The sequence below is a fragment of the Panthera pardus genome, unplaced genomic scaffold (genome assembly GCF_024362965.1).
Source record: "Panthera pardus isolate Hobbes unplaced genomic scaffold, ASM2436296v1 HiC_scaffold_24, whole genome shotgun sequence".
Taxonomy (NCBI): domain Eukaryota; kingdom Metazoa; phylum Chordata; class Mammalia; order Carnivora; family Felidae; genus Panthera; species Panthera pardus.
In genome coordinates, this window is record NW_026526810.1 from 58,024,904 (window position 1) to 58,052,433 (window position 27,530).

Genomic DNA, 27,530 nt, shown 5'->3' on the forward strand with positions numbered 1-27,530 from the left:
ACCCTCCAGAAAATCCTTTGTGTTATTCAAAACTTTGAAATTGTACCTCAATATACGTATGAATGAGTCCTATGTGCTTGCACAGTCAAATGGTCATTTGGTACAAGTCGCCCATTAAATGTCATGCAAATGTAAATTAAATTTGAGAAATGTAAATTAGTATTTTGAAATGTAGAAAGTAGCCAGGGTAGTTTGGAGCTATGGAACTAGAGCTCCATGCATGCTAATTCTAATTCTGGAAGTAGCTTATTTCACGAGTTTGACCTCACTTCCATTTTTTCTCTTCCGGCTCTTACTTACTACATCTCTCCTTTTCCCTCATCTGCCCTTCTCCCTCTGTGTCAGCCCATGGACTCATCCCTCTGTCTGTCCAGATGTAAAATGGAGACAGGAAACACGGATTCAAACATCTGGTATCTGGATCATAATCACAGAGTGTTGCCCAGGAAGAAAAGTTTGAAAACACATAGAAGAAAATAACTAGCGAGGGACTTCTATGAGTATGTAGATAATGACACTGCACATGGGACCTGTTACTTTGTTCCTGTTTTCAAACCCACACTTTATTAAATAAGGGAGATTCAGGAATTGTTTTCACATCATGCCTTCAATTTTCTGTCTTCTCCTCAAGTTCATAGCACAGTGGTGGTGATACTGAGTAGAAGACAAAGTCATAACATCACTGTACATTTGAATGGAGGGGATTTAGAAACCATCCACCCAGTGCATGAACTCCTCTCTACAACATCAGAGGTAATGACCATCTGTGTTTACGCCTGTTCTCTAGTGATGTGAAATTTACCTTGAGTGAGACTGCCTTCCCATAAGAATATAAAAAGTTTAAAAATAATAGTTACCATTTATTTCACATTTACTGTATACCAGATGTTGGGGAAAGACCTTTACATACGTAACCTCATCTAAATCCATTTGAAGGATCGTAAACCATTTTAAGGATAAAGTAATGAAGAAACTTCCATGGGGACCGAGAGCTACTTAGTTCTATCTGAAACTAAATACACTTCTCGTGGTGAGTGCTTGTTAATGCAGATGATTGTTGGATCACAATGTTGTACACCTGCAGTGAATACAATATTTTAATGTTTATTTATTTTTTGAGACAGAGAGAGACAGAGCATGAACAGAGGAGGGTCAGAGAGAGGGAGACACAGAATCTGAAACAGGCTCCAGGCTCTGAGCAGTCAGCACAGAACCTGACGTGGGGCTTGAACTCACGGACCGCAAGATCGTGACCCGAGCCGAAGTCGGACGCTTAACCGACTGAGCCACCCAGGCGCCCCTGAATACAATATTTTAAAAATAAATAAGTAATTTAAAAGTCTTTGCAAGAAAACTAAATTTATCATAAATCAGATTACAGATATTAAGGTTTTGGAGCCTAAAGCATATGCGATGGTTCTCCTAGGTGTCACCAGAATCGGATGTGTTTTCAGATCTCCGGCTGACGCTGCATTTTTGACAAAGTAACTACAGTATATTCACTTTACTCTTGTCCTTAGTATAACAATTAACATGGAGATTTTCTGAATCATTTTGATGTTTTTAGCACTGACAGTTTTTCATCATTTTTGACTAGCATAGAACAGGAAAATTTCAGGTAAGATTCTCTCTTCTTTAGGCTTCAGTGATTCTGGCAGTCTTCCAGGAAACAACAAGCCCATGTGTGCCTCCTCTTTGCCTTCGAAAGATACCCAACTTATCTCTGAGAGCTCCAGAAGTACATGTTTTTTTGAGAGAATTGTTCTGCCTGAATCCAAAGGAGGTAATAGAATCCCTGAATCATAATTTATATTTTGAGATCTCATTAGTTACTTAGTATATAACAACTACCAATGGAAGATTCTTACCACTGTTACTTTGCTTCAGTTATTCCCATCTTTAAAGCATGTGGGCATTTGGGTTCTTTTCATACTTTGAAGGAAACATATATTGAATTGTGAGGGTGTGCAATGTAAAACTTCAATTGATAAAAGTATCAAAGGTAAGCTAATATAAAACCTTATTCATTCAATATCCCAATGATATGGGGACAGTCGTAATATACAGCTAACATGTAGAAGTCCTCAAATGTTAAGACACAGCCTTCTACTTTTTGTGGAGGGGAACAGAAAACCACAAATAATTTTGTGCACTTTCTGTCTGGGTGGTCTTGGACAAACCAACATTTGTCTTTGTAGCCAAAGACAATTCTTACCTTTCTGGTCATATGTTACCTGATTATCTGCAGTATTTATCATAGTAATAATATCCATCTTCTTGAAACATTTTTTTCTGGCTTCCATAATATCATGATCTCCTACTTTTCCCAGTGGGACACTAATTCTCCTTTTCAGACCGCTTTACTATCTATGTATTCATCCTCTACCATACCTTAGGCCCTCACTTCTTCTGTGTATGCACATGCTTTCTGCTTGTTGAATTCACTCAATCACATGGATTTAAACAGCATCCATAAGCTAGACTTTTAACATCTTACTGCCTATCTGACATTTCCACATGGGTGTCTATTAGCCATATCAAACCCATGACCCCCGAACCAAAAGTAAGCCCAAGACTCTCTTCCCTCTGTCTTTCCCAATTCAATAAGTAACACCACCATCTCCTCAGCAACTCAGGCTAAAATTCTAGGTGTCATCCTTGATTTCTACATTTTGTTTACCCTCAGCATCCAATTTTTCATCTAGCCTTGATGACTCTGCTCCAAAACAAATTTCACACGTAAACAATTCTTTCTCCACTATTACCAGCATGGCCTAAACCACCATGCCTGCCTTGCCGTGGCATTCTATCCGGTCACTTTTCTTCTGTTCTTTTCTTCCTTCATACATTCTCCACACCACAATCATCCTATCCTTTCACTGTATAATCATACCACATCACCCTCCCATTTAAAAACCTTCCAATAGTTAGCATCAGAAAAAAAAATCCAAATTTTCTACACTGGCTTGCAAAGCTCGCATGATGCCTGTCCCTGCCTATCTCTCTCTCTTCTTTTATGGTCCTCTTTTCATTATGCACAAGCCACAGTGAGCTTTTTTCCCCCTCCCCTGTTTGTCATTCCTTCATGGCTTATTAATGCACTACAACTTTTCATTAATTAGTACCTCTGCCTAGAATGCTCTTCTCCATCTTTGCCAACTGGCTTCTTCTTATCATTCATCTATCAGCTTAAATACTATATCCTCAAAGAAGACTTTCCAATCAGCCCTGCATACTCCTTGGAGAAAGGCCCTCGTGCATCTTGTTCGTAGCTCCATCCCCCAACACCCAGAACATGACTAGCACTTGGTGGACGCTCAATAAATATTTGTTGAGTGAATGAATGGGCTTCATTTTTCTTAACTGTAAGATGAAGGAATTAGATTGGATAATGGTGAAGCCCTTTTTAGTTCAATTGTATTAAGTATACGAGTCGGGTACCAGTAATTTAGGGCATTCATATCGAATCTACTCTATTCCAATATATTTTTCCACTTGAAAAGATTTTCTTTCCCAATGATAAAAGTGATTAATAACTGATATTGTTGAGCATGAAGATGTCATATCTTTTGGAGGTTATGTTAACTGTGGCTATTTTTATTAGCCAAAAGTACCAGCACCCTTTTTATAAAGCTGTTTTGACACAAATCTGCTGTTAATATTTGATTTATTTGTCCACAGCAAAAAATTTATATGCTAATAGGGATGTAAATAGAGATGAGGCGATACATAGCATTTTATAATTTATCATCATATCAGATCTTATATTTTTTAACAGAAAAGATAGAGGGGGCGCCTGGGTGGCTCAGTCGGTTAAGCGTCCGACTTCGGCTCAGGTCATGACCTCGCGGTCCGTGAGTTCGAGCCCCGTGTCGGGCTCTGTGCTGACAGCTCAGAGCCTGGAGCCTGTTTCAGATTCTGTGTCTCCCTCTCTCTGACCCTCCCCCGTTCATGCTCTGTCTCTCTCTGTCTCAAAAATAAATAAACGTTAAAAAAAAATTTAACAGAAAAGATAGAGAAACACACTGTTAAGACTAACACATAATGAAAATCTATTCATGTCTCACTTTATTCTCTTTACATATATACTTCTCTTACTGCCTCTACAAGATACACACCTATTTCAGGATGGTGTGATTTAATTCATTTATCCAAGCTTTTAAGAACTTTTGCTGTCCAGTTTTATGATTATCATTACCTGTCATCTTTTACCATCTGGATGAATTTCTTGAAAACAGTATGTATATCATACTCTACTGTGTCTTAAAATGTCCTTATCATCTGAGGACTTATAAATAATCTCAAATATAAACACAAAATAGTTGTCCATATATTTCAGAGATTTATATGGCTAAAGTTTCCTGTTTTATATTTTTCTCTGATTGCTTCATTTGCCAGTCTCATCTTCTGGGTCTTCTTAAAAGAAATGATTGTTTCTTATACACCCCTTTGCTTTTGAGTCTTGCATGAAAACTATATATGCCTGTGAAGACTTAAATGTTAAATAACTAAGCAGCTTCTTTAATTTGGTTTTTGGTCTCCCAAACTAAAGTTATTTTTATGTTTTATCTACCCAACACTAAAGTATCAGTGCCATCATGGAATTAGTTCTTACAATTCATTACATTAAATAGTGGCTATAATTACAGACACATCCCAGTGTATTTTACAACTGTGTCCTTTCTTTTGCATAGATGCAGATCCATATTCCAGGGTAAAGCAAAGGCTTGTATTATTTGGTCACCTTCCCAATAGGTCATTTCTGCAGCATTTTCCCAAAGTGAGACAGTCAGTCTCAAACACACAGAGCCTATGACCTTATCCTATGATGATTTTTTAGTTATTATTGAAGGATAGTTGACATACAACGTTACATAGGACTTAATGTTAGTTACATGGAGGGGAGTCTTACACCAAATATATGGACCCATATATGGGAAACATGAACACATTGTCACTATCACTTGAGAGCTGATAGTTATAGTGGAAAACAAACAAACTACCCTTTCTTTTTCAGGAGAACACGATCTTTAAGCCACATTCCATTTATCTATATCAATGTTTGCAGAAGTAAATATCTTAGGGTACCACCCACGTAGTTATTTGTTGATTCATTCCTGTAGTCTATCAATCTTTTTTCAATTCGGGGTGCATGGCTAGGGTGGTGTGGCAGCATATATTGCATCTCTATGATAATTTAATTTAACTGTAGTGCGCTGGGGTCTAGATTCCTCCTCTTAGCAGCCAGAGGTGACCGCAAACAGTGCCAGGGCCTAGATTGTTGTCAGCAATAATTACTGGCTAAAGAGAGCTTTGACAGAAAATGACATTCTGGAGAAATATCCATCAACAAGAGTCAGAGTGTATATAAGGATATATATAAGGGTATTTTAACAAAACCATAAATTTCTTTGTCAAAACAGGTTGTAATTTATTAGCTAACCAAGTCTCTAAACTGCATTTGCATCTTTGTTTAAGTCTGTATGGTATGTGTTTGCTTCAGGCATATTTCCTTAATGGGTTTATATGTGCTGATAATCTGGAAATGAAGTAAATGGCTGGGCTAAATACTGGAGAGAGTACAAAAGGAAAGAAGGGGAAAAAAAATTTTTGCTCATATATTTTCTCATTTTTCTACTCACACAATAAAAATTCAACTTTAAAAATCAAAGGAAAGAAGTAAATGGCTCTTCCCTCTTTAATTACCATACTTAGGAAGAACTGTAAGTACACACACCATTTCAGCAAATGGCATTGGATCTGAGTGATGCCATATGATGCTGAACTAAAATGTTTGCCTTAGAAAGTGCTCTTTCGTCATGTGCTGGCTTTCTCAGCCCTTATTTCTGTGAAATAGAAGTCAAAAGAAAATGATAGGTATCCCAATGCTATGACTGCATAATGCTCTCCCACCCCCACTCCCAGCCTTTTAGGCTAACCTTCTTGGAAAGTATCCGTGAGCAAAACAAAACAAAAACCCACTATTGGGCTAAGTTAGCATATCTCTAGGTGGTTATAGAAACAAATTGATTTTCATATGGGTTTACATTAGCTACAAAATAATGACTAAAGCTCTCTGTCCTACTGACACCGCTTAGCAACGGCTCGCTGAAGGCTGTGGGATTTCTGGTTAGCAATTTAGCCTTCCTGGTAAGAACGAGTGGAATGTTTGTTTACACAATCCATTTGAGAAGAGGAAGAATGAAAATAGCCCCGAGGCTATCATGAACGTTAAGAAGAAAAGAGTATGTTTGGAAAACTTCATCTTAGTTAGAAAGTTTTCTAACACTGCTGTCCCAAACAAAATGAAAGGAGAGGAAATCAGAAGGCAGTCCCACTGTCCAGTAGCTTGTTCTTCAGGAGCCCCAGATCCTGGTGACTGAAACATTTTCTCAGACAGACGTTATCGTGTTCTCCCTCTTCCTGAAGCAATGTCTCCATTCATCCCAATGGGGTTATTGCTGCATAGTGATGAGGAACCTCAGGGTTGTAAGTGACTTCAACTTCCATCTTGTCAAGTACTCAAACCCTCATTCCAGCGTTAACATGACAAAGTTCTTCTTTCATGACGAGGATCTTTCATTTCTTTGTCTACTCCACGAGAAAGGCTTTAATAGTAAGGGAGTTCTTAGAAGGAGTTATTTCAAACCATACATATATTCCTCATTTGAGGTATTTACTCATGATGAGCTTGGTCTGTAACAAAGAAGCCAGCATATGTTTTACTCTACCTTGTATTTTTCCTGCTGATTTCATAAGTATATATATATATATATATATATATATATATATATATATATATATCTTGATTCTCAAACTGCATTGTAAATTCATCAATAATAAAGCCTTTGTCTCATATACAAGCCATTGAATCCCACCCCCCCAGAACACCTACAAATATGAGTCGTTGGCACCTGAAAAGTGCTTATAAATACCTGGGGCTTGATGATGTGAAGGGGACTATTTTGTATGTGTAAGAGCAGGATATAAATCTCAGTAATAATTTTTCTTTCTTTATTCCACAAACTCTACTGAAAGTACCTTAGTTTCCATCCATGGAGAGAAAAATTAAAGAAAATATTGCCCTGACCTCAGTGAGCTAATAGTCTGTAAGAAGAAATAGGCTTCAAATAAATAATCACAATGTCTTAGGATACATGCTACTATCAAAGTTTGCATGAGGTCCAGAGAAAGAAAAAGAAGTAGAGGCTTGAGTTGGTTTTTAAAGAACATATTCAAAAGGTGGAAGGTATGGGAAAAACTTTCAAAGTAGAGGGAACAGTAATCATTGTTACAACTGGAATGTAGTGAATGTTTGAATTATTGAAGAAAGAGCTGAAGAAAGCTAAGGGTCCAAAAACATAAATGCACGCTACCCACAAACTGTTTCATTCTTCAGAAATTTCTTCAGGTGCTGCCCCCAGCACCACACTCTTCATTTAACCTCATCTCCATGGCAGACATTTCCCTTCAGATCCAGTTCTGAAGCACTGCATCTATCCCGGAGCACACCTTCATCTGAGACACAAATGTTAGCTCCCTTTTGTCCTTTTACCCATGATCATGGGACAGACGCTGAAGCCCCCTACTCAGGAAAGAGTCCAAGCCCCTCACCCATCCACGTACACCAACAAAAGCCTAGACAGTAAACTTGGCCAGGGAACTTCTGTTGCATGCCTTGCAAAAGAGTTTGGACTTTACCCTCTAGTCTAGGCAATGGGGTTCCATTTGTATACTTTGTTCAGAAAGTAAAAGATGAACATTTAATAGGCTATCGCTAAAATGGCATTAAATGTAGATCATAATCTTTAACTTGCATTATGGTCTTCTGAGAATTAATAGAATAATTACCTTAAACCATTAATCCAGGTAAACATTTGATCCATTGTTGTCTAGATTTTGGAAAGAGCATGTGAATCGAGTCTTGGAAACACGCCAATATTCTACTCTGCAGTTTTTAACAGCACTCAGAGAACCATTTTTCTGATATCCATATGTCATTACGCGTAGATGATTTATTAATCATCAGATGTATTTTAAAATACCGTACATACGCAGATTATAATGTGCCCAATAATCATGCACTACAGCGCATGATTTATGTTACAGACTTCTCTGTTTAACATCAGAGTTTTGTTTTTTCTGGAGGCAATCTCTTCAGAAAAGATTGGTTTCATGCCTCTGGTGTTGTTCTGTGGCTAAAGGAGCTTTGCATTACAATCCTAAGAGAAGGAGCCATTTTTCTTACCACAGCTAACAGCCATTTTAATCATTGGTGCAACACTATCTCCATTGAACTTGCAGTTCAGCTTCAAGTTTCAGCAGTCAGAGTCTATCTATAAAGATGGTATTCCCTCAGTGAAAGTATACAGCAATGACTAGGGCAACAATGTTTAGGTAAAGTTGAAGACTCTTCATGTCTCCTGCATACAGCGGTACAGACTGTGCACTGACCACCTCCAGGGAGAACCATTCATAGTCACTGTAGATTCCTTTACTTATGAGAACCCATGTTCTGACAAATAAGAAAATGTTTTAAGGAAAGAAGAGCTTCTTCTAATGTACACGAATGTGTCATTTAGGCCAGCAGCACATAAGTATAAGAGATGGAATATTGCCAAATTTATAAATTAGTAGTATTTCTTCTTTATTCCCAAACCCATGAACAATATTTTGATAGTATGCTTTAAAAAGGAAGCAAAACCAAAAGTGCTTGGAAAGTTTGAGAAATGTTGAAGGAGATTGAAAATTAAATAGCAGTAACCCTTAAGAAACAGATTAAAATATGAAAGTAAACATAAGTTCAAAAGAAAAACTCATTCTAGAAATATGATTTCAGGGTGAAGAACCACAATGACCTTGCAAAGCAGAAAGGCCTGACCCGATGTTTTTTTACTAATCGCAACTTTACGAACAAAACTAAGCCGAGAACGGCCAAATTCCAGTACATACTACTGGTGACTTAATTAAGACTGTCCGGAAGATTTTTTCCAAGTCTATAAATTGTCTTAAGATCCGGCCTCACTGGGAGGGATCATAAGTCTTTTAACTTTTGAGGACTACCATTTCCCCTCTATTTACAGTAGGTAAAACATCAGCTCGGAGCAAAGCACCTTGGAAATCGGAGTTAAAATGCAGCACTCTGGATAGTAGTATTTATTAAAACAACAGTGGTCTTGACTGTCAGAGTTAAAAGACCTCTATAGAAAGACTTCACTTCTTTATTCTTCCCATTCATGTTTTTATTTATTTTTTAGAGTAAGCAAATGGGGGGAAAAAATTATATTGGCAGAAGGCTGACCTCTATTTTATATAATTTGTAGCTAAAAAGCTTACAGGCTAAAACATGTAAATATATGCAGATCTGAGAGCAAGACCTCAGAAGGGAAATAGCTGAGCAAGATTGAAGAGAATGTGGGCCATACATAGGAAAGCCGCTGGGGCTCTTAGCAACCTGGAAACCTGAAATGAATTATTATCTGGTCCGATTGTGACCTACTTAGTCTCCTGGCAGCATGTTGGCATAAGGAGAAATTTGGAGCTGTAGGAATGGCTTATTTACTTGACCTTGAAGATACCCGAACCAGTCGGATGACTGCTGATTCGGCCCAGTGAGCAGACACTGCTGTAGTTGTAAGCCAATCACATTGTGCTAAGATGACTCACCATGCGTCGTGGACAAAGACGGCCTGAGCCTATGTCCTCTGCTGAGTTTCTCTTTTATTGGAATATGCTGTATCAAAGTTGTAAGCATTGCTGATAATAGCAAATAGAAGAAAAGCAAAATGTACACCACCAACATTCTTACTTTTTTCAAGCCTACCGTGTTTTTTTTTTCAATAACGTCACAAGAAAGACACAGAGCATGAATTTCAGATGAAAGTTAGAATGAGAAATCAGTTGCTTTGAATAAAAGAGCAAAGCGTTTCTCTAAAAGGGAGAGTGTGGGTGAATGGAAAGGGGAACTATTTGTAGCAAGGTAGAGAAAATCAACATCACATTTCCTCAGACCTCAAGAATTCCCACCCACAGAGTTTGATCATATTAAAGAGCTGGAGTGATCCAAAGAGAACATCAGTTGTACCTGTTGGGGCTTATAGACGAGGAACACAAGGAACAAAATCGTAATGCTACCTAAAGCAACATTGCAGAGCTCAGTTCCCCAAATGCTCAGAACCTTCAGTGCATTTTCCCCACACTGCTCCCTGCAGCAAATATTCCTTCAAAGTCTCCTTGAATGTAAATCTTTTCCCATGCCGCTATGAATCCATGGAGTTTTGAGTAAAGTGGGCTGAGGTAAAGGCAATGCCTCTTAGCCTTATTTTCCTCTTTTGAGAAAGAATCTGTCGAGGGGCTAAGTTGTGCCCTCCACTCAATCAAAGCAGACATGAATTATAGTTGAAATTAGATGCTACACTTAATTTTGCTTGCGTATGTCTGGGGTATAATATATATCTCACAAATGGGTTCTTTCAGAAGAGCCAAAACATGAGATGCCATGATTGATGGAAAATTCCAAGTAACCCAATTAGCATGAATGAAGAAGTTATCAAATGTGAAAACTTTAGGTGAATTAACTGTCATCCAGTATGTTATGATGTGATGAATAATGAGCATCTAGAGTTTTATTAATGAGCATCTAATGGAAAAGATGGAACTGGTACCAACAAGTTTAATTCCCAATAATGTGTAAAACAAGCCTAAGCCAGGACCAGGAGATCTGTTGGCACCAGACCCTATGACCTACAACAGGAAGCATCTTAACTTATAGGTGTATTAAGAAAGACACATGCCAGCCAGCCCACAGTTCATGGGTCAGGAACTCCAGCCTTAAATCACTCCAGCCGTTACTCTATTGTCTTGACTGTCACAAGTGTGTCTCAGGATATATATTACCCAGAGAATCACCAAAGTCAGTGGTTTTTATCTGTACTTAGCAAGGTAAACAACTAGTGGAGGGCTATAGTTGTACTGAGATTTCCAAATAATATTACAATAAATTCTTGCACATGGCATAGTTATCACTCACAATTGGATATTATCTTTTTTTCCTTCAGAAAAGCTTTCTATTAAGATGATTTTATTTAGAAATTACAGTGAGGCTTATTTGTGGCCAGAATAAATGGCTGTCTATGCTGAGCAGTTTGAAAGATCCCAAAACATCTCCAGAACAAGTTGTTGCTGCTGTTGCCTGAAATTCTGCCATTAAAGATTTGTTCCATTGGGCACTGCCTCTTTGGGAAGAGGAAAGATAGCGTGTACAGTATCTTCTAAGCCAATGTCAAATATTCACACAAAGGTGTTAGTGTCCTTCCACAATGGAGAGACTTCTTGTGAAGAGGGAGAAGAAAATGGTAAGGTCCTGATCCTCATCCACCATGAAAGGGGAACCTACATGGACTTGTGTCCCTGGAGTTAGTAGATTCAGTGAAAAGAATAAAGAATTGCAACAGAATCCTTGAAATTCATTTTCTTCCCTGCATTCCATCTCTGCACAAGTTCTGTCCTTAAAGAGGTCTCTTTAACCCAGGCCACTTTTCTTTCACTTTTCCTGGGTAACTGAGAACTGTTTAAGATTAGAGAAATACCTTATTCTTTTACTCCATTCACAATGATTAGAATATTATGTACGTTCAACAGTTTTTCAAATGAGAAAAATTGGAGTTAAGAAAATACCTAGGATAGGGGCACCTGGGTGGCTCAGTTGGTTAAGCATCCAACTCTTGATTTCAGCTCAGTTCATGATCTCACAGTGGTGAGATCAAGCCCTGTGGCAGCATCCACACTGGGCATGGAGTTTGCTTAAGATTCTCTCTCTCCCTCTTTCTCTGCCCCTCCCCTGCTCATTCTCTCTTTCTCTTTCTCTCTTTTTTTTTAAAAAAAAAAAGGAAATAAAGAGGGAAAGAAAGAAAGAAAGAAAGAAAGAAAGAAAGAAAGAAAGAAAGAAAGAAAGAAGAAAGAGCTAAAGAAAGAAAGAAAATACTTAGGATAAATCCCACTTAGTTCACAATTTTGCCTTGAGTTACCCTAATTCAATGAAACTTATTTTCCTAATGTGTTTACACATTACATATACCTAATGGTGTTTACATCATTACATTGGAAAGACATTTGGCTAGAAAAAATATTACCAATGATAATGATTATATATTAGAATTACATGCATAAAAACCTTTAGATCCTCATTAAAAAGCATCAATGCCAAAAAAAATCATTGATGCTACTATGCCTATCATGAAATATCATGGTATTAAAATCACTAAAGAAAACACAAAAACACTAATTCAAAAGGATACATGCACACTTATATTTATAGCATCGTTATTTACACTAGCCAGGATATGAAAGCAGCCCAAGTCTCCATAGATTGGTGAATGGATAAAGAAGATGTAGTATGTATATACAATGGAAGAGTATTCAGCCATAAAAAAAAGAATGAAGTCTTGTCATTTGCAACAACATAGATGGAGCTAGAGTATAATAGTGAAATAAGTCAGAGAAAGGCAAATACCATATGATTTCACTAATATGTGGAATTTAAGAAACAAAACAAATGAGCTAAGGGGAAAAGAGAGAGAGAGAGAAACCAAGAAACAGACTCTTAATTATACAGGACAAACTAATGATTACCAGAGGAGAGGTGGGTGGGGGGAATGGATGAAAGAGGTGATGGGGATTAAAGAGTGTACTTGTTGCGATGAGCACTGAGTGTTGTATGGAAATTTTGAATCACTATATTGTACACCTGAAACTATAATAATGTATAGAAACTAAAATTAAAATTAAAAAATAATCAAGAAAGAAGGAAAAAGACAGGAACTTATCAATGTGCTTTTTCTAGCTCATATTATGTAGCCACTTTTGAGGGGGGATATCTCTGACTTTCTAATATTTTTATTAGTCAGAAATTCCCCAAATTCTAACTTTCACTTAAGAAAAGTATTTTTGTTGGAATATTTTGGTTTCCTTTCAAATCTCTTAATTCAGTAAATTTAAAAATATATATCTTTGTCAAAAATGGATCAAATGCATTTAAAAATAGAGATTAAAAGTTTGAGTGATGGTCAAACAAATATCTTTTGGAATACATGCTGCTGTTCTGGTGATGCACCTATAATTAATAAGAACTAGTGAATTGAGGACAAGACTATGGATCATTCTATTCTCAACTTATTAGTAATTGGTGGCCTCTGTAGACAAAAACTAGATTTGGGATGTTTACAGTAAATGCATTTCCTTCTGAAAAAAATGAAATATCATTTACAGCCTATCCATTGACTTTCCCTAGGAAAATGTTCTTAATGGACACTAACAGGAGAAAAATGACAGACATAGAAATGACAACATGGAATCCCAAAATTCTGAAGGTGAGTGGTCCTTTCTTCTGGAGGTGGGTTAATGCAAAGGTTAGAAATTATTTAAATTTATCATTAAATTTAGTAAATTTCTGTTAAATGAAGGAAGCTTTTGCACTTAAGAAAAACAAAAAGATGCTTTGCTCTTCATTTTTCTAAAGAAATGGATAAATGAAAGGAAAAAAAGAGGTGGGGGGAGAAAAGTAAGAAAGGGACCTACGTATGTTAAAGGATATTTACATTTGTAGTTAGGAGTCATTAGACAAGAAAACCGAAGAATCATTTCTTTTTTTTCTTCCAAGTTTTTATTTAAAATTGAGTTAGTAAACATACAGTGTAATATTAGTTCCAGGTGTAGGGTTTAGTGATTAATCACTGACATACAACACCCAGTGCTTATCACAAGTGCCCTCCTTAATACCCATCAGCCATTTAACTCATCCCCTCACCCATTTCCCCTCCAGCAGCCCTCGGTTTTTTCTCTATAGTTAAGAGTCTGTTTCTTGGTTGGCCTCTCTCTTTTTTCCCTCTATGTTCATCTGTTTTGTTTCTTAAATTCCACATATGAGTGAAATCATATGGTATAGGTCTTTCTCTGGTTTATTTCACTTAGCATTATACTCTCTCGTTCCATCCATGTTGTTGTTGCAAATGGCAAAACTTTATTGTTTTTTATGGCTGAATACTATACCAGTGTGTGTGTGTGTGTGTGTGTGTGTGTGTGTGTGTACCGCAACTTCTAATACAAGTTTATTGAGAGGTGATTTTACAATATGAGCCAAAGCATTCAAAATCTACATAACATTCTGATTCCATAATTCCACATCTAGGAATTGATGTCAACAAAATCATCAAACAAGTATATTTAGATTTATGTATCTGGATGTTCTTTGATATTTTGCTTATTATAGTAAAACGAATTTATGATGTTAAGTGTTTGGTTAAGTAAATTATATTCCATGATGGTATAGATATAGATTTATTGACAGAAAAATGTTTGGTGTCTTTATTGTATAAAAAAGGCAGATTGGGGTGCCTGGGTCGCTCAGTCAGTTGAGTGTCTAACTCTTGATTTCAGCTTAGGTCTTGATCCCAGGGTCATGGGATCAAGCCCTGTGTTGAGCTCTGTGCTGAGTGTGGAGACTACTTAAGATTCTGTCTCTGCCTCTGCCTTTCTCCCTGCTCCGTGTGCTCTCTCTCTCTCTCTAAAATAAAAAAATTTTTAAAGCAGATTATAAAGTGACATATATGGTACAGTCCCATTTTGTATATGTTTTTGTGTATTTTATATATTTTCCTAAGAATATTTCATATATATGTGTATGTGTGTATATATGTGTGTGCTGTGTGTACATATATACACACATACACATATATGCTAAATAAAAGTGGTTACCGATAAGGGTTGAAATTCAGTTTTTATTTTTATTAATATTTGCATAGTCTAGCTTTTAATAATGTGAATGACACAGATAAGTCTAAGAAAGATATTAAAGACAACTGTTCTTACAATATACTGCAAATATTAAATTCAGGAAAACATATTATGATGATATTTGCCTTTAATGCTGACAACACTATTTTTACTACAGTTTTTATTCGAAACTAGAAAAAGGAAATGATTTCACTAGAAGTTTCCTCCATCCAAGTACTTCTCTCCGACTTCCTATTTATTTACCATATCTTCTGGGACATGACTACAAATCAGTTCCCAACTTGGGAATACACAAACCCCCCAAACTAATATGTAAAACAAATTGTTCCATCGTCCCATGGTTAACAATTGTGAAGAATTATTGGTAGTATAAATAATAGTCAATTGAAATTTTAGAACAGATATGGCTCTGCCTGAGTAGTTTATTGGAAAATCATTTGTTTCACATAAGGTTTGGCATCCAGTATTCAATGTGAATTATGTGGTTATAGCCCGGTTTATTATATTTCTGTTCGTGCCAGTGGGTATATATGTGTCTTAGGCTTTAAAAAGGTAATTTGTGCCCTCAAAATGTATTATGTAACAAATTGTGATTCATGCAAATCACTTTGATTTGTTTTCCAAAAATGTAACCGGCTTCAATTAATCAGTTGCTATTCATTTCAGATGTTTCAATTGCGCTCACAACAAAAGCTCCAGTGGGTTATCACTTACATGGGGGACTGACCTCCCAAGGGTATGAAAGACACAACAATCAGACATTATACCAAGCATACAATTATAGCGTGTGTCCCCACAAACTCCAGTAAATCACACATCACTTTATGTTGGACTCCCACCTCTCTGAAGTTCTCCGTCACTCAAGCCACCTACCTGCTGTAATCAGAGCACTCTGCAGTGCATGGATGCACAGCTCTCAACCTGCTGAGACCTAGTCCATGATCCCCAGTGTGTAGCAAAAGTCAGCCAAGCAGATTGCCATATCTGTGTTCTGCAGCCCGCCCATCACGATGTATCAGTAGCCCCAAGTGCTGTGCTCCCGTACATGGACTTTTTTTTATAAAGAAGGAAAGTAAAAGCAACATGTCAATAGTAATTGTGGTTAGGCATTGATGATACACAATATTGTCCCATTGCTTTTATTACTTGAGATGCAAAAATGGACATAGTGAAAAACTTGCAAGAGACGTTGTAAACTAACTATGGAAAATGTTCTCTTTTATAAAGGTTTTATTTTAATTATGGGACATCTTAAAGTATAATTACCACTCATGCTTTTACTTAAGTGTCACATTGTCTCAACCCTATCCCATTGAATGAACTAATAATAATGGACTGGGATTAGCATTTTGTAAGAGGTATATTATTATTTATTTTCCTAGGAATAACAGGGTACTTAGTGTCATCAAAAATAGAGGGCATTATTAAACCAAAACCACTTTTCTATGCCAGCTATTTATAAACCAACATATGAATAGTTCTAAAATATAGGGTACTGAAATGACTAATTGTACTGAGTAGATACTCATTAGGGGTAAAACTGCCCACGAAGGGAAGATTTGTCTACGGAGTTCTGATATCACTCTGTCAGCCATTGCAAAGTTACTCTGATGATAACACAAGGTCTTATTTCTTCTGGGCCAATTACCATGGAAAAAAGTAGAGGTTAGAGAAATGTAGCCTTAGACATAGTTCCACCATGTAGGGATGTTAGGTCTGAACCAGGATGCAAGAATTTTCAGGAGAGTAGACAAAACAATAGGAAGCTGATCATACAGCATATAACTCTGGGAACTTTCACATGGTTGAGCATCTGTAAGATAAACCTCAGTTCCATCAAGGTAAAGGCCACAAACAATAGTTGGCAAGTGCTTCAAAAGGAAACTCTCAACTTTGACACTGTTGACATCGTACGTTTACAGTTCTAATTTTCTGATCTCATTCTTCTAATTTGATACAATGAAGAAAAAATGAAGTTGAATGAACAATTTATTTATTGAGTTCCTGCCATGCTATTCTTTTAAAAAAAATTTTTTAACATTTATTTATTTTTGAGAGAGATAGAGAGCACGAGTGGAGAAGGGGCAGACAAGGAGACACAGACTCTGAAGCAGGTTCCGGACTCCAAGCTGTCAGCACAGAGCCCAGCGCAGGGCTCGAACCCACAAACCATGAAATCATGACCTGAGCTGAAATTCGTCACTTAACCGATGAGCCACCCACATTCTCCTCCCCACCCCCGCCATGTTATTCTTAATCAGGACTTCTCTATGGCGTTGAACCCAATAATCACAATAAATCTGTGAAAGATAACCATCACCATTGGAGCCATCATAAAATCAAAGATAAGTTAACAATACAGGCTTGTAGTGGGCCTGGGTACTCCAAATGGCCAGATTTTCACTTGAGTTTTAGTGGTCTGGATAGAAGATCAAGCCATTCCCTTAAGCCAAAGCCTAATCGTGAGCAAGGCCCTAACTCTCTTCAGGTCTGTGAAGGCTGAGAGAGGTAGGGAAGTGGCAGAACAAAAGTTGGAAGCAGAGGTTGGTTCACAGGTTGAGTTAGCCACCTCTGTAACATAAAGTGCAAGGTAGAGAAGCAAGTGCTGATGTAGAAGCTGCAGCAAGTTATCCAGAAGAGCCAGCTAGCTAAGGTCACTAATGGAAGTAGCTACCCTAAACAACAGCTTTTCAATAGAGACAAAACAGCCTTATTTTGGCCTCAAAGCTTCAGAGGACAGGCTGACTCTCTTTAGAGGCTAATGCAGCTGGTGACTTTAAATTGAAGCCAATGTTCATTTACTATTCCAAAACTCATAATCCTTAAGGATTATGTCATATCTATTCCGCCTGTGCTCTAGAAATGCAACAACAAAGCCTGGATGACAGCACATCTGTTTACAACATGGTTTACTGAATATTTTAAGCCCACTGTTGAGCATAATTGCTCAGAAGAAAAAAAAATTGCTTTCAAAATATCACTGTTCATTGACACTGCACCTGATCATTCAAGAGGTCTGATGGAGATGCACAGTGAGATTAATGTTGTTCTCGTGCCTGGTAACACAATATCCATTCTGCAGCCCATGGATCAAGGAGCAAGTTTTATCTTCAAGTCTTGTTATTTAAGAAATATATTTATCTACATACATATATCTATCTGCCATAGATAGTGATTCCTCTGATGGATTGGGCAAAGTAAATTGAAAACCTCCTGGAAAGTATTCACCATTCTAGATGCCATTAAGAACATTTGTGATTCATGAGAAGAGGGCAAAATATCAATGTGAACAAGAGTTTAGAGGTTGATTCCCAACTGTCATGGATGACTTTGGGGAGTTCAAGACTTTGGTGAAGGAAATACATGTAAATATGGTGGAAAGAGCAAGAGAACCAAAATCAGAAGTGGAACCTGAAGATGTGACCGAATGGCTGCAATCTCATGATAAAATTGTAATGGATGAGGAGTTGCTTCTTATGGATGAGCAAAGAAAGTGGTTTCTTGAGATAAGTCTATTTCTGGTGGAGATGCTGTGAAGATTATTGAAATGACAGCAAAAGGCTTAGAATATTACATAAACTTTGTTTATGAAGGAGTGGCAAGTTTTGAAAGGATTGAGTTTAATTTTGAAAGAAGTTCTACTGTGTGTAAAATGCTATCAAACAGCATCACAGGAAAATCATTCACGAAAGGGTCAATTGATGCAGCAAATTCATTGTTGTCTTACTTTAAGAAATTGCCACAGCCACCCCAAACCTCAACAACCACGTCCCTGATCAGTGACCAAAAATGACTCCCAGTAACTCAAAAAGTTAGGAATTGAGTTTTTAAACTCAGAAGTATCTCTAGACAATTACCAGTGCTCATATCGCAAGCCCTACTGAAAATAAAATGCTGATCCTTACTTCTAAGTATTTGAAGCCAGTGGCAAATTGGATCTAACTAAATCTATCACAAAGCCTGTGTTCAGCTCAACTGCAGATTAGACTGACTCAGCACTGATCGTAGCAACCTGACAGAAGAAGGGGAAAGCCCTTTGCTGGTAGTTTCTAATGTTATTGACACAAAAGACTGGCATAGATTAAAATAGGATAAAAAATTTTAAATGTGAAGAAGTAGAAAAATGAGACCAATAAGAAAAAGACAGAAACAAGCTGACAGATAACCCAGATATTGACTTTAGCTATCCTGAACTTTAAAATAATTCTGGTAAATGTGTTATAATATCTAGTGAAAGTTGATGAAGGAAGAGATTGAAATTTTCCGAAGATATATAAAACTATCTTTAAAATCTAATTAGAAATGCTAGAACAATATAAGAAGTTTAAAATTCACTTACTAGACATAAGAGCATACCGGACACAGCAGAAGAAAAGATCACTGAATTGGAAAACAGCAACAGAAATAAAACAGAAATAGAAAAATAAAAAAAAATCTAAACTGAAGAGGGAGTCACAGATTTATTGAATGATTTCAAATCATCTAATATATGTGTCATTTAAGTTCCAGAAACAGAACAGAGAGAGAGAGAGAGAGAGAGAGAGAGAATGGGGCAAAGAATTATTTCAAAGAGATAATGGCTGCTAGTTTTTTGAAATTAATGAAATATATCAACCCATATATTCTCTGCATAACATAGTCAAACTACTCTAAAAGGAGAAAATCTTAAAAATAGCCAGAAAAAAAAAAAAGACAACTTATATGCAAGAGACAGATAATAAGAATAATGGCTGACTTCTCATCAGGAAAAAAAGGCAGAAGGCAATGGAATAACATCCTTGAAGTCCTGAAAGTCGAAATAGAATGCTGTATATAGCAAATACATTCCTCAGAAATAAAAGCAAAATAGATATTTCAAATAGACAAGGTCAAAAGGTTTTATATTGATAAATGCAATCTATGCAAAATGCTAAAGGAAAACTTTTAGCATTAAAGAACATGATACAAAATAGAAGCCTATACCTACAAGGAAAAAAAATAAAAATCACCAAAAAGGGTAACTATGTGGGTAAATCTAAGAGATTTTTACATATATGTGTAAATATATATTATATATTATTATATATAATGTATATTAGAAGGGGAAATGAATCTTGTATCTATTGCTCTATTATCTATAATTAATTATATCCATTACTATATATTATTTCATATAAATACATTATATAATGCATATTATATTTTTATATAGTATATATTTAAATATATTTTATATATAAAATTCTCTTATATTTATAATATGCGGTATACTTAAATATAATATGTGCATATACATATGTGTTTATATTTAACCTAAGACTATTGAAAATTTAAAGCAAAAATAATAACCATGTATTTAAGATAAGACATAAGAAAACATAAAATCACAGAGAATAGGAGGGAGATTAAATAGAATTCTGCTGCTTGGTATTGTCTTTCTCCCTCTCTCTCTCTGTTTTTCCTCTGCTCTCATCCACACACAAGTGTGCTCTCTTTCTCTCTCCCTCAAAATTAATTTAAAAACTCAAAAAACAAAAACAAAAGAAACAGAACGAACTTTATTAAAAAAAAAAAAAAGTAAGGCCCAACTACCTATCATTAAGATACACAGTTTAAATATAATGAGGAAATAAATAAAGGCACAGATATACACTGAAATAGTGGAAAAAGCTGTTGTAGCTATCAGAAAAAATAGACATTGACAAGTTTAGAAATATTTTCAAATGATAAAAGGGCCAATTCATTAAAAAGCTATAAGAATTTTAGATACATATGCACTTAATGATAAAGCTTCAAAATACATCGACCAAAAATTGAGCAGTACCAAAAAGATAAGTACACAAATCCACAATGATAATTAGAGATTTTAACACCCATCTATCAATAATTGCTAGGCCAATAGAAACAACTACATTGAAAAGTAAGTAAAAATATAGAAATTCTGAACAATACGACCAACAAAACTGAACAAATTAACATTTATAGAACATTCCATCCAACAACTCTGAGAAACTAATTTGTTGGAAATGCACATGAGATAACCAAAACATATCATATGCAGGGTCATAAAAGAAATCTAAAAACTGTCAAGAAAATGAAATCACACAGAATATTTCTCTGACTACAACATTATTAAATTAGAAATCATATGTAGGAAATCTTAACTTATTTGGAAAATAATGTACGCATGTCTAAATAACCCATGAGATAAAGAATATACCACTAGAAAAAAATTTAAAGTATTTCAAACTGAATAATTATGAAAATAAAATAGATAAAAATTTGTAAGATGCAGCTAAGTCAGTGCTTGGGAGAAATTTATTGATTTGAACTCCTGATTAAAGACGAAATGTTAAAAAGAAGAAGAAATCTTTAAAATAAATGATCTCAGCTTTTATTTCAGAAAGGTGGGCAAAGTACAGCAAATTAATTTGAACTAACATTTAAGTTGTTTAGTTGGTGTGTTGTTTTATGTTTTCTATTTCATTAATCTCTGCTTTTATTTTCTTCCCTCTATTTAAAAAAAAATAGAAAGCAGAAATTAATGAAATAGGACACATAAAACAACACACCAACTAAACAACTTAAATGTCAGTTCTTTGAAGAGATTAATACATTTTATAAAATCCTAGCAAGATTGGCCAAGAAAAAAAGAGAGAGTAAAAACGCAAATTGCTAGTGTCCAGAATGAAAGAGGCAATAGTGCTACATGGTCTATAGTCATTAAAAGAAAAAGAAGAGGATACTTAAGCAATTATATGACAATATTTTGAATATTGATGAAATGGAAATACATTGAGAAATACAACTTATGAAAACTGACACACACAAAAATAGAAAATCTGAAAAGCCCTATATAAAACAGGAGAAGTAATCTGAATTAAAATTTTATACATACCACACACACACACACATACACAAATTTGAGGGCTATATGGTCTAACTCGCGAATTCTACTAAACATTTCAGAAGAAATAATACCAAACTTACACAAAACTATTCACAAAATAGAGGAGAAGGAAAGAAACATTTCCCAACTCATTTTATGGGGCCATAATAGCTCAAGTTACAAACTTGACCAGGAAATTACAAAAAAAAATTTTAAGGAAATAAAATTGCAGATAAAAATCACTTTTGGATGTACATAAAAATCCTCAACGAAACATTAATAAACCAAACCCAGTGATATATAAAATGGGTGATATATTCCATAATTAATGGCATATATACCAGGAATGCAAAGTTGATTTAATACTCAAAAACCAATAGAATTTATCACATTAACATAATAAGATGGGAAATCATTTAGGTGCATAAAAAGCATTTAACAAAATTTAATGCTTATTTATGATGAAATTCTCAGAAAACTAAAAATAAGAGAATTTTCTCAATATAATAAAGGACATCTATTAAAAACATATACTTATCATCAAATTTAATGGCAATAGATTGACCACTTTCTCCCCAATGTCTATTCTCACTATTTTAACATTGTTCTTACTGAAAGTTCTAGTCAGTGCAATAAAACAGGAAAAATAAACAAAAGGCATAGATATTAGAAAGATAATAAAAAGAAAACAATTCTTTTTCCCCCAAGATGATATGGTTAAATACATAGAAAACCCTAAGAAATTCATGGCAGGGAGGGGGATCCTATTAGAACTAATGAGTAAATTTAATGCATTGCAAGACATAAGGTTGAAATATAAAAAGCAATTTTATTTCTCTATACTAGCCAAAAAAAATGAAAACCAAAATTTTAAAAAATATACACCATTTATAAAGGCATAAAAATCAAATTCCTTGGAATAAATTTATCCAAATATATGTATTATTTCTGTCTTAAAAACTGTAAAGCATTGCTAATAAATTTAAAGATCTTAATAAGTGGAAAGAGACACTATATTCTTGATTGGGAGACTTCATATTATTAAATATTCATTATCCCCAAATTGATCTATAGTCCCACAAGGGTAACATAGTACCAGCAACACTTTTTGAAGGAATTGACACAGTGATTCTAAAACTTATTTGGGAATGCAAATTAGTTAAAACAACCTTGAAAAGACTAAGTTGAAGAATTTCCACCTTCTGAATTCAAGACTTGCTCTAAACCTAACCTAATCATGACAGTTTATTATTGGAAGGAGATATAAATAGATTTACATGAAAACAAGAATTGATTTTTCAACAAAGGCACAAGATTCTTTGGGGAAAGCAGTATTTTTTCAACAAATGGTGCTGGAAAGACTGTACAAGTATCTGGAAGAAAAAAGACCCTGGACCCTTCACATCATATCCCAAAATTAATTCAAAATAGATTTTCGACCTAAACATAAAAGCTAGAACTTTAAACTTGCCGGAAGAATATCTTTGCAATCTTAGAGTAGGCAAAATTTTATCAAGTTCCAGAAGGATATCTTAGAGATCATACGTTGGTTTTAACTCAAGAGAGATGAAAGTACATACCCACAAAAAGAATGTTTACTATATTGTATAATTAAAATTAGCTAAGAGACTAGAACTTAAGTGTTCTCACTGAATGAATGAATGAATGAATGAATAAATGAATGAATGAATAAGGTGATGAATGTGCTAATTAATGCAACAGTGGACATTCTTTCACAATGTAAATAAATGTATATCAAATCATCACATTTGTCCACTTTAAAAATATTACAATTTCATTTGTTAATTATCCTTCAATGAGGCTGAAAGAAAAGAATTTTTAGAGAAGCTATATTCATAGTAGCCAAAAACTGTACACAATCCAGGTGTTCCTCAGCAGAATTGATAAAAAATTGAGACATAGTTATAGAACTGAATGCTATTCAGAAAAAAAAAAAAAAGGTAAGAATTACTGCGAAAATATGGATGAGTCCTAAAAATGTTTTCTTGAGAAAAAGAAGCCATTTATATAAAATCCAAGAACAGGCAAAACTAATGTGTGCTGAATAAAATCAGAGAATTGTTGCCTCTGGAAGGGAAGATGACTGGGTAAGGGCATAAAGGAACCTTCTGGGGTGGCAAAAATGTGCTACGTCTTGTTTTGGATAATGGGTAAATGAGAGTGTAGAATTGTCAAAACTCATCCAATTTGAATACTTGGGATCTGTCCACTTTATTATATATTAAAACATACCTCATTTTTACTGTATGTAAAAATTATAGACTCACTTACCTGACACACTAAATAATTCTATAACATACTGACAATTGCAAGCCATTTCTAAGAAATTTTAAAATGAGTCATCTTATCCTGAATATAAACTAAACATATTACTACCATTTGTGGAAAGTAGAAGGTAAAGAAGTTATTTGAGGGGTGCCTGGGTGGCTCAGTTGGTTGAGCATCTCACTTCAGCTAGGTCATGATCTCATGATTCATGAGTTCAAGCCCCACATCAGGCTTTGCACTGATAATGCAATGCAGAGCCTACTTTGGATTCTCTGTCTCCCTCTTGGTGCCCCTCCCCCACTAGGGGTCTCTCTCTCTCTCTCTCTCTCTCTCTCTCTCTCTCTCTCTCAAAAATAAATGAACATTTAAAAAAAAAAGTTATTTGATTAAACAGCCACATCCAAAATATGGACTATTCCAAAGGACAAATAACCTTATTTCTTCTAAAGAAATATCATTAAAAAGGGAGGAGGATCTGTTATAGACTAAAAGACAAAACCAAATAAACTGTGCTACTTGGGCCTTGTTTGAATCTCTCATTGAATGAACCAACTGTAAAAAAGACATTTTTAAAACAGTTGAAAATTTTGTATATGGACTAGGTATTAGGTGATAAAAAGTTAACTAACTTTGTTAAGTATATAATGGTATTATGACTACATAAAAGGTCTCAGTTGTTAGCATTTAGAGAGAAATAACCTGATGTTTAAGTATTTAGAGAGAAATAACATGATGTCTGAAATTTCTTGTAAAAGATTCTATCAAAAATAAAAATGAAAGGGGTGGGGTAAATGAAACAAGGTTGGCAACGAGGTTAACAATTACTGGGTGATGGGGACATATAATTCTTTATACTATTTTATTGTATTATATTTCGTGTATACTGGTAATATACAACACTAAAAATTTACCACAGGTTACTCTTCTGGCAAAAGATACAGCTGGTTATTACTCAAGTTCTTATTATTCATAAGCTTCCAAATTACATATAAATCATTCACTGTTTTTTGACTTTTGTGTTGTACTGATCTTTTTAAGTCATTAAACAACACTAATGAGTTACTTAAAGCAAATATCCTAGTTAGTAAATTAACCTTTTTATTATTTTCTATAGTACATCATTAAATGAATTTTCAGGTATATTTTATATTATTATAATTAACATTATATTATAATTATGTTATATAATTTTCTATTATTAAAATTATTATACTGTTATAATTATTATAATTAACACTATATATATATATTATATTTTATATATGTATCTTATAACCGGATACTTTCCCTTTTCTTCCTCCAAAAGCAAAACAGTAAACCCAATCTTTATGAAGCCTTATGGACTTAAATAAACTGGATCTTTTTTCCAAAATTTTTTGATTTTTCAAAAAATTGCATAAAGTGAATGAAATTGATTTTTGCTAACATCAACTTCTGAGCTCCAGTATGCATTTTTAAATTTATTACTGAACGTGTACAGAGCTAAAAGTAGAGAGGTAGACTGTCTTTTCCCATTACGATGACAATTTAAACTTGACATGTTAAATCTTAACCTTTTTTCACCAAGGTAAAGACTCCCTCTTCAGATCTTTCATTATTACCTCAAAGGACCTCTTTTCCAAGTCTTTTTAAAAAATGTTTGTGAAATATACTGAATTGTTTTTACACTGAAATATTTGGTGGTTAATACTTTCTTTGGAAATGTTAGTCACACATTGATTATGTGTTTCCATTTTTAAGGAAGGTTAATTATAAATCAAGATGCACACAGACACAGACGCACACACACACACACACACACACACACACACACCCCACACACACCCTATCCCAACACCCTGATGTCATTCAAGACTCAGTTTAATTCCATGGTACTCCACAAATCCATTCTGATCCCACATTCCCCACCTGCCATATCCCTTCTCTGCATCCCAGTGCATTTGATCTGCATCACTTTTAAGATTTATATTATCTTGGGTCCACATTTCTGTCTTTGGAGAGATTGTGAGTCATCGTGTAAAAATCCCTCCGCTTTGAAATCAGAAAACGTAGTTTCTTCAACCTAGGCCAAAAATCCAAAGTCTCTGGACCTATTTCCTCATCTGTTATAGTGAAAGCAACATTAACCTAGCCTGCAATGTTATTCAGAGAATTAAATGAAATTCCCTGCGATCCTCATATAATGTCCAGGACATAGTAAGATCTCCATAAATGTTAGCAATTTGTATTGTCATGTAGTTATTTTCATTCATCTCTCTTTCCCACACTCCCTTGTAAGTTCCTCAAGGATAAAAATTGTGCCAGTTAGTTGTTTACATATAGTAAGGTCTTAAAATAGTTCAGGAGGAGAAATAAAGGGAAAAAATGGCATTTTAAGTGGATAAGAAACATTAGGTAGCATTTTAAATAAAATGTATTTATTTACCACAGAAATCAGGGAAATACATCATATTGGATGATTAGATTCTCTTCAGAGAATGCAAGCCAGTATAAGATTGCAGAAAAGCATGTGTTTTAAAAGTAATTTTAAATACGAGTTGTGTTTAAAAATTTTTTTAATGTTTTTATTTATTTTTGACAGAGACAGAGAGACAGAGCACGAGTGGAAGAGGGGCAGGGAGAGAGGGAGACAGAATCTGAAGCAGGCTCCAGGCTCTGAGCTGTCAGCACAGAGCCTGATGCAGGGCTAGAACTCATGAACCACAAGATCATGACCTGAGCTGAAGTCTGACACTTTAATGACTGAGCCACCCAGGCGCCCCTAAATATGAGTTGTGTTTATTAGCGAAGATAGTAGTTTCTTCTACCCTTACTACATTTCACTTACCACACCATCTTCAGTACATAATTTGGTATTAAACAAAATAAAATCCCATGGTTAAACTGAACATTTCACTCTTCAGCAGTTGGTGCTACCATTGTTGGAGGATTCCCCAAGCACCAAAGAAACAGAGAATGAATGTAAAATGAAAGGGTAAGCCAGGAAACAAGTAGAGAGATTTGGAAGAGATGATAGGCCAGAAGTCTGGGTCACTTTAAGAAACTTAAAGCTACCTGGATGGCAATCAGAAACTCAAATTTTTGCTGAAAAAATGTGTACCTAATTCTGCATTCACAACAGCATTAGCATGCCTAATCAACTATAGTTATACCTACAAGTAGAGCAGGAAAAATGGAGTAAATCCTATTTCATTGGGAAAATACTAACATTTGATTCCTTTCCAAAGCTCCAAGATGCCATATGAATGAAAAATTGCCGAGTGTTCTGAGCTACAGAATCATCTGAAATGGCAAAAGTTACAATCTCAAAAATCAAGGCAGATATGGTCTGCTTGGCTCCATAGCCCAAACTGGATTCAATTTCCCAAGTCTAGTTCACATCCAAGAACGCAAATAAACACTGCCACATGAAATAAATGTGGGGAGGGGCACCTGGGTGGCTCAGTCGGTTAAGCATCAGGCTTCGGCTCAGGTCATGATCTCGTGGCCCGTGAGTTCGAGCCCCGCGTCGGGCTCTGTGCTGACAGCTCGGAGCCTGGAACCCGTTTCGGATTCTGTGTCTCCCTCTTTCTCTCTCCTCCCC

At 35.4% G+C, this 27,530-nt stretch overlaps 1 long non-coding RNA gene across 1 annotated transcript in view; it reads left to right on the top strand.

Moving 5' to 3' along the window:
- Positions 1–187: 187 nt before the first annotated feature.
- The window catches only part of LOC109263188 (uncharacterized), a 37,570-nt gene continuing 10,227 nt past the window's right edge, over positions 188–27,530 (top strand). The window contains exons 1-3 of the long non-coding RNA XR_008417118.1: positions 188–753; positions 886–1,030; positions 13,289–13,367. This is a non-coding gene — a long non-coding RNA (uncharacterized LOC109263188). The remainder of the gene's footprint in view (positions 754–885; positions 1,031–13,288; positions 13,368–27,530) is intronic.